The sequence below is a fragment of the Nuphar pumila genome, chromosome 13 (genome assembly GCF_984573655.1).
Source record: "Nuphar pumila chromosome 13, dmNupPumi1.hap1.1, whole genome shotgun sequence".
Classification (NCBI taxonomy): Eukaryota; Viridiplantae; Streptophyta; class Magnoliopsida; order Nymphaeales; family Nymphaeaceae; genus Nuphar; species Nuphar pumila.
Genome location: NC_143261.1, coordinates 28,990,696 through 28,999,629, shown reverse-complemented (window position 1 = coordinate 28,999,629; position 8,934 = coordinate 28,990,696). Strand labels below are relative to the sequence as shown.

General features: G+C 37.1%; 1 non-coding gene across 1 annotated transcript; it reads right to left on the bottom strand.

The window, feature by feature from the left end:
- Positions 1-8,569: 8,569 nt before the first annotated feature.
- Positions 8,570-8,672, bottom strand: LOC149818213 (small nucleolar RNA R71). Its single transcript, XR_016427471.1, has one exon. It is a non-coding gene; the product is annotated as a small nucleolar RNA R71 (small nucleolar RNA).
- Between the last annotated feature and the right edge of the window lie 262 nt (positions 8,673-8,934).

The window sequence follows — 8,934 nt, the reverse complement described above, 5'->3', positions numbered from 1 at the left end:
AAAGTTTTGCTCTTTTTCGAAGTAATGCTGAAGGTAGTCTGAGGTAAAGATTTGTGCAATTAAGATTTTGGAATCAACAAGTGTTTGACGACAAATTGACAAAAATGTTCCTAGAATCCTTGGTGAAAGCAAGCATCTGAAGTTTGACTTAACGCCTATATGACAAAATTCTCTTCTCCTTTCCCCAAAGGAGAAGACTTAGAATGGTAAATAGAAAATACTCCCCTCTTCCATGAAGATGAGGTGTTTGCAAAACAAACTTTCGAAGAGAAATTAAGCTTTCATTAAAGCTTCCTAATGTTAGGCTTCTCTTATGAAAAGGGGGCCGATAGAAGTGAGGTCGATAATTGGGTCATGAAAGAACGAGTCCATCACACCCTTCCTGAAAAGAGAGTCCTTAATGATGAAATGACCTAGTATGAAAATTGGAGGGGGGGGGGTGCATAAGGAAAGTGAGTCTCTCCCTATAAAAAGGATTCCTTGTGTGAAATTGGAAGATTGTTTTGCAAATGGTTCACAAAGACACGAGTCACTTCAACTCTCTCTAAAAAGAGGCTAAGTGAACAAAGAGTGATAGCATGCGAAAAGAATGAGCTCCCTCGAACTCTCCCTATAAAAAGAGTCTCTCGCAAGAGAAAGTGATTGAAATTGAATATTGAGCCAATTGGCGAAATGATTCTGACGCAAAGATCGAACCATAAATGACCATGATTGGCAAATGTGGCCCATGGGCCAGAATGATTGAGATAGAATTGATAATTTGAAGATTTGAAATTGGCTGACCTGGCGGTCAAAATTTGGAACTGGTTGACCCGAGGGTTGAAATTGGGAATTAAAAATCGAGTGACCCGAAGGTCGAAATGGGGAAATTGAAAATTGGGTGACCCAAAGGTCGAAATTGGAAATTGGATGTTGGTGGACCTGAAGGTCAAAGTTGAGAATTGACTGACCCAAAGGTCGAAATTGGGAGTTGAATTTTAATGAGGGTTCTGTACAAAGACTGAACCTGAGAGATCGACCAATGTGACCGATAGGTAGGATACTAATGCGTGGCTTAGATTTTGGAAGTGTACCAGTGGGAGCACGAGATTTGAAAAATGTACCAGCACGAGTATTGGATTTTGAAAATGAACCAGTGTAAGAACACTAAAAATGTACTAGCACGAGCTCTGGATTTTTAAAGATGAGCTAGTGTAAGGACACTGGGTTTTGAAAATATACCAGTACGAGCACTGGATTTTGAAAATGTACCAGTACGAGCACTTGATTTTGAAAATGTACCAGTACGAGCACTGAATTTTGAAAATGTGTCAATGCTAATGACTGACTGGCATTTTCATGATTTTTGAGAATTGTGATGTGACTGATTGCCGGGATCTCGAGATTATCTTTTATCCTGAGCGGGCAAGTTAGCATTGATCATTGTACTTGAATGCAAATGGCTATGAGTAATTGCAAGTGAATGCAAATTAATGCTCATGGGTGCACCAGTGTGCAAAAAAAATGAAAGGTTTGTTTATCCTGCCTGCATATATGACATTTTTGGATAGAGACAAAGATTTAAAATGCCCCAGTGTAATTGGGAAAGAGAATTTTGATCATTATTGAAGGAAATAGGAGATTACAAAAGGAAGAATATGTGCTTCAAGCATAGAACTTTTTCAAGTGTCTAGCATTGATGAGATCTGACAATTCTACTCCATCGGCATTGATGAGCCGATATGAATTGCGGGGTAACGCTTCTTTGACGACGTATGGACCTTCCTAATTTGGTGACCATTTGCCGCCTGGATGATATTTGAGATAAGCGGTGGATCTAAGCACTAGATCATTGACTTGAAATCTTCTTTCAATGACATATTTTGCATATTGTCTGGCTATCCTCTGGCGATAGGATTGAGCGTGTTTCGCTGCTTTTAGCCTTCTCTCATCGATCAAGTCAAGTTGTACCAATCACTGCTGTTGGTATTGATCAAGCGGTAACTCTAGAAGTGATGCGAACTTCAGAGCGAGTTTCTGAATGTGCAGAGGCAATACTACTTATGTTCCATAAACCAATTCTGATGAAGTAACATTAGTTGGAGTGCGAATGGTGGTCCTATATGCCCATAGTGCATCGTGGATCTTCTCATGCCAATCTCGACCTGTTTCCACAGTTCGTTCCAAGATACGAATTAGGATCTTGTTGGTGGATTTTGCCTGGCCATTCCCTTGAGGATAGTATGGAGCTGAGAAATGATGATGAATTTTGAACTTTGAGTAGAAACTTTTCATTCTTTCATTCTTGAAGTGACTGTCGTTGTCTGACACGATGTCGTGCGGCAAGCCAAAGCGACAAAGGATATTCTTGTGGATAAATGAAACCATGTGTCGACCTTCTACTGTGCGTAGAGTGATAACTTCCACCCATTTGGTGAAGTATTCTGTTGCGGCAAAAAAGTATTTATGGCCATTTGAAGCCGAAAGAGTGATAGAACCTACGACATCAAAGACCCACATAGAAAATGGCCATGGAGAGACGACAGATTGCAGATATGTTGCCGATGCATGCATTTGGCATTGAACACACTTCTTCACAAAATGATAGCAGTCTTGCTGCATAGTTTTTTAGTAATATCCTGCTCGGATGATTTGCTTGACAAGGGTTTGGTAGCCGACATGGCCACCGCAAATGCCTTTGTGTGCTTCCTGCATGACTTCTTTGGCTTTGTCTTCGTCTAATTATCTGGAATATTTAGAACTGAATCCATGACGATAAAGAACATCAGCAAGAATGAAATAGCGAGTAAACATGCGCTGAATCGCGCACTGCTCTTTCTTTGGGAGCTCTGAAAGAAATTTGCTAGTCTCTATGGAATTTTTGATATTGTAATACCAAGGCTTCTTCTTTTGCTCAACCTGATTTACTTGTTCTACTGGAAGGAAGGCGGGTTGATCAAGTCTGCCAATTTTGAAGGAGAGACATGATTCTCTGTTTTTGAACGCCATAATGGAGCCTAGATTGACTAAACTGTCTGCAACTTGATTGAAGTCTCTCTTGATATGGAATAGCTGAAATTCTTCAAAACTACTGGCAAGAGCTGAAATAATCTTTTGATAGGGAAACAATTTTTGGTCCTTTACTTGCCACTTGGCTCAGACTTGATTGACGACGAGCAGAGAATCACTATAGGCATGCACTTTCTTGACATTAAAGTCTTGCAGAATTTTCAGGCCTTGTACTAGAGCTTCATACTCGGCCATATTGTGAGTACATGGAAAATCGAGCTTGAGAGAAAAGGGAATCATCTCTTTCTCAGGTGTGATTAGTAAAATCTTGATTCCTATTCCAGCCATGTTTTTGGATCCATCGAAGAATAAGCTCCAAATTGGAGGCTGTTGGATGTTACATATTTGCTCATCGGAGAAATTAACTTCAGCTTTCATTTCATCTGCTAAAGAAAAGTCGGCTGATGATGCATGAAATGCACATCATGTAAACAAGTTTTTCATGCATTTTGTATCAAGTTTAAGGTTTTAAACCCATGTTTAGATGTATTTTGATAGTAAGGGGCTATGGTTCGAATTTCAGAAAAATCGGAGTTAAAATGAGAGAGTTATGGATATTTCAGTGTTTGGGCATGGATTTCGAGGTGGATCGGATCCATATCCGACCCAATTAGGTCAATTGGACCTTGGATCAACTCTTAGAAAGCCCAAAACCCAACCCACACGGCTATCCATATCCATTTCAAAAAGTTTTTCTGAAAACCCCCCAGAAAGAGGCGCCTAGAAAATATATTTTTTATAACAGTGTTTTTGCAAATTCCAAAAAGTATAAATATACTTTTTAGAGAAGCCCTAGGCGTCTTTGGCTGTGTTTGGACGCCCCTTGCAGTGAATCTACTCCAGCAACATCTTCCTCTCCATCTCCCCCACGTGATGGCCATTGAAGACCGGTCTATGCTTGATTTTCAAGCATATTTTCGATCTTTCTTTGTGTTCTTTTCATTTCTTTCTTGTTCCTTGCTGTAGTACTCACCATTTTTCTGTATTTTTGCAGGTGTAGCAGAGGTGGAGACCATTAACTTTGGGCGGGAGTGCGCAACACACCACCAAGGTGAGCCGGCCCTACCTCCATCCGGCTTTCTACACCCTCCGATCGAGAATCGGCTCACATTCCATCGTCGGTGGATCTCCAACGTGTAGCAGCTGCAAAGATGCCATTTTTTTGGTGAAGTACAACATTCCCGAACTGCGTAGGACGTCCATCTCCAGCCACGGTCCGCTCTTCTTCATCCCCCCCGGTCGTCGGATCTTCCAAAAGGTAGGTCTTCTTCTTCCTTCTCTTCTAGATAAAACCGAATTGGGTGTTGGTTTTGTTTTTCTTATTTTCTGAGTGTTTCTTGTTTTTATTTTCATTTCAACCTTAGATTAGATTGCGTGCATAGGCCAGCACGTTAGATTAGGTTTATTTGTTTGTTTGAGTCATTGAAATCGAATTTTTTTATTTTTCTCATTCTTTTCATTAAAATCGGCTAGATCTTTATCTAGCCGATTCTTTAAATTTCTCATAGGCGTTCTTGGGGCTGTTTTACAGAAAATCCAATAAAAAAAAGTGTTCATTTTGATTTACTTTATTCGGTTTTTGTGTGGGTTGCATTTGATTTTGATTGAAAAGCAAAATCCAAAAAAATCGGCTAGACTCATTCTAGCCGATTCTTGATTTTCACAAAAAAATATTTTTTTTTTGTTTTGATATTTTTGTTTTGTCTAGCATGTGTACTGTGTTGTTTTGCTGAAAATCTCATTAGAAAATTTCATTTTAGTTTATTTTATTCGTGGGTTGTGCTTGTGTCTTGTGTTGATTTTATTTTTGAAAAAGAAAAAAAATCGGCTAGAGATATTCTAGCCGATCTTTGCATTTTTGTTAAAAGGGTGTTTAGAGTGGTAAGTCGTGTTGTTTACTGCGTGTTTAGTATGTTAACAGTAGTATAAATTGGTGTTAGTCATTTCATTGATGTAGGATTGATTTAATTAATCGTTTTAATCATTTTTTGTTTTTGTGTTTTGAGTCTATTGAAGAAAATTACAAAAAAAAAAATCAAGTTTTCTTTTCTTCATGTTTTTAATTCCAGCACAGTGCTGTTCTTGTTAGCATTTGTGTAATTATGAGTCCTTTTTATTATTTTCTAATTTAGTTTTATCAAAATAGTGGTTATTTAGTTTTATTACATTTTGTTAATTTATATTTTATTTTTTTATTTTTCGTATGGATCTTCTTCTTCCCCAAGGTGGGGCGGCAGCCATTAGAGCTCCCCTTGAGCTCTTGGTCGAATTTTTTAGCAAGTCTTAATTGTCATTAATTAAATTAGGAAGGTGTCTAGGTTCAATGTATTAGGGTTTAGTGTCTTAGCCGTTTTTAGGGGTTATTTAAGTTAAGTTTTGGGGATTAGGTTAGTATTTAATCCTAGGAAATCGTTTTGCTATTTAAGATCTTTTATTTCCTAGATAGAGTTAATGCTATTAGTTTAGAAAGTAGTCTCTCTTGAAGTTGGCGATTTTGGAAAAAGGAGGCTCTTCAAAAGTCGTGTGAATCATTTAAGGAAAATTTGAATTTTGAATGGGTATTAAAGAAGGAGTTACTCCTTAACTTTGGAAAGTGTTTTTGGCATTAACCAAACATTCCAATCTAGACTACACAATTTCCATAGAGTATTAAAAGCATTTTAATTTCATCTTGAAAAGCAAAAATCGTGTACTTTTAGATTGGTCTTTCCATTTTGCCAAAAGGAGCATTAAAGGCAATTAAGGAGTGTAACTCCCTCTTTAAATGGGGCGATTTTTGAGAATCCAAAGCATTTCAAAATTTGAACATTGGTAATTATTACATTCCTTTTCCAACCTTCTCCATTAAAATCGTTAACTTTGAATTAATTGTAGGAATTAAGAGGTTACTACTTTAGTCTAACCCTAACCCAGTCAACCCTAACCCTAGGTCGAGTCAAACCTAGTTCAACCCACTTGAGTCTAGTCAAGTCAACCTTAGTTTGAGTCAACCGACCCTACCTATTGAACCTAATCTAACCTAGTCAATTAGGTTAACTTGGTTAGGTGCGCCTTGTGTCAAAGTCAACTTGAACTCTAGCCCAAGTCAAATACAACTCGAGCCTAGTCAAAGAACTAGACCTAACTCGAGTCAAACCTTAGTCTAAACCAAGTCGAGTCAACCGAGTGACCCTAACCTTAGCCTTCGTTCTTTAGTGAATTAATTTCATTTAGTATTATTTATTTTGATTTTTATACTAATTAGTTTATTTATCTACTTTAGTTGTAGTGTAGAAGTATGTGTGTGTATATCGTATTTGTTTTGTATGTGTGAAATGTGTTTTGTGAGTGTTTGAATTGGTAATTAGATATTCTTTAACTTAGTAGTCGGATTACATTTTATTGTTTAGCATAGTTTCATTTACATTGTTAGTTAACGTAGTTATAGTCATAATTTGCTTATCGTGCTTTGTTCACCGTGCATTTAGCGTATTCGTAATAGTCATCTGCATATACACTGTTATACAGTATCATTTAGATTGCATTAGGTTTGATTTGTCTTTTAGAGTGTTAAAATAGATTCATAAAGTGAATAGTGCACTCAAATAAAAATCAGATTTTTGCCCTGTCGCACCATCATTATTTTCTGTGCAAAAACACTGTGTTTTCCAAAAAAATTTCTTCTATTCACTTTATTGACGTGTTATTTAACTGCAGACCGAATTTCAGCTCATTCGGAGTTGATTTGGTCTGATTTTTAAGCGTTTTGCGAAAACTGCTTTTTCTTGATTTCAAATTACAGGACTTGCGATATCCTGATTTTCCCCAGATTTGAAACGCTTATATCTGGAGTTCCAGATACTTTTTTTCAATTCTGTAAAAACTGTCAGTTTGTTTAATCTGTCAGTTGCAGAACAGAATAAATTTCGAGAAAATCAGACCTTGTTTGCCCTGTCAAACAGCGGTTTTCCGATAACCTATCAGAATGCTATTTTACACTAGTTAGGGGCAGTTTCATAATTTTCTTAGTTTCGGCAATTTAGACTTGTTTTCAGTAGTTTCTGCATTTTAGGAGTTGCATAATCCTCATACAACATTAGTAGAATTAATTTGGTTAATTTTAGAATTAATTTAGTATTTTATTTAATTTTTGCTTGATAAATAGCATTTGTTTTATTATTTTCGTACAATTAGAATTAGTTTTAGTTATTGTTTGCATTGTTAGAATAGAAAACTAACTTTGTATTTTTCTGCATTTTTAGGTTGAAAAGCATATTTAGTTTCCAGGGTTATTGTCCAAGTGAGAAGATTTTCTAATTGGCGAAAAGACGGAAATACCCTTGGTGTGGAGCAGAAGACTGAGTGCTTGTTTACTTTTCTTTTAGTGATTATTTGTAATTGTATTAACTTTATAATTGTAGATTGATATTTGTCATTAATAAATTAAATTTTCTAGAAATATTGTGTTTAATTCTTGTTCCCTGAGGATTCGACCCGTACTTACCACTTTGTGGAAAGTCGATTTTTATATTTTTGGTTGACGATTTTCCAAAGTTTTATTGAAAATAATTGTTTTTTAAAAGATCATTCCAAAATATCAACCAAATTTTGGCGCCGTTGCCGGGGAACGGCGAATTAATTACTTTATTTCTTAGAGTTTGATTTATTAATTTGTTTTAGTTAGCTAATTAGTTGTTTTATTTTTAGTTAGTAGGATTAGTAAGTGAATATAGGATTAACATAGTTAGTAAATATAGGATTCACGTTTTGTTCTTTCTAGGATTCACTTGAAATTCATTCTGCAAGGAGCGATTAGACAGGTGGGTGTTAGAAAAACTTAGTGTGTGATTGCCTGTATTTATCTTTTCAGTACTTTAGAGTAGTTTAATTTGTTATTTCATTTACTTAGTTAGATCATTCTGACATAATTAGTTTAGTATATTTGTTTAGTAGTTATTTATTTTGTGTTATTTATATTTAGTACCGGTGTTAGTTAATTTTTTTTTAGATTTAGGTCGTTTTGCTTACATCTGGTCTTAGTACCAGTGTATGCAGGGTCGACGAGGTCTAGGAACCCCATTACACCCATTTGTTGACAACCCAGAGAGAATTTTACATTCTCATCGAAGTTCGGCAACAATGGCTGACATGGATCCTCCACCTCCACCCTCAGTTCTTTCACGCCCTCTGCGGGAATACTTCATTCCCACAGACTATGTTCAGGCATCCTGCATTCAGAGACCCGATGTAGGAGCGCCACATTATGAGATTAAGGCCAGCATTATTCAAATGCTTCCATCCTTTTATGGCCTTAGTCATGAGGATCCCTACAGACATTTAGATGAATTCCTCGAAATCTGTTCTACTGTTAAGATACAGAATTTCGATGATGATGCTTTAAGGTTGACTCTATTCCCATTTTCATTGAAGGACAAAGCCAAGTAATGGCTAAAGTCCTTAGATTCTGTAGAAATAGAGTCATGGGATCAATTGCAACAGGAGTTTCTCCGGAAATATTTTCCCATTGGTCGTACGAACCAATATCGTAGAGCCATCACTAGCTTTTCAGAGCTAGATGGTGAGCGCTTTCATGAGACCTGGGAGAGAATGAAGGATCTCCTCAGGAAATGTCCCCATCATCAGGTGCCGAAATGGCAACTGGTGCAGAGCTTCTACGATGGATTGTCTGACAAGAATCGTCAGATGATCGACTCTTCATGTGGAGGGACATTCATGCTGAAGAGCGAGGACGAAGCATGGAGGCTATTTGATATATTGGCTGAGAATTCACTCCACCATGCTTCGAGCTCTCATTCTGATAGAGCCACACCCAGCATTCAGAAGAAAGCTGGTGTTCTTGAAGTTGGTCCATCTACTGCACTACAGTGCAAGGTAGACATGATTGCT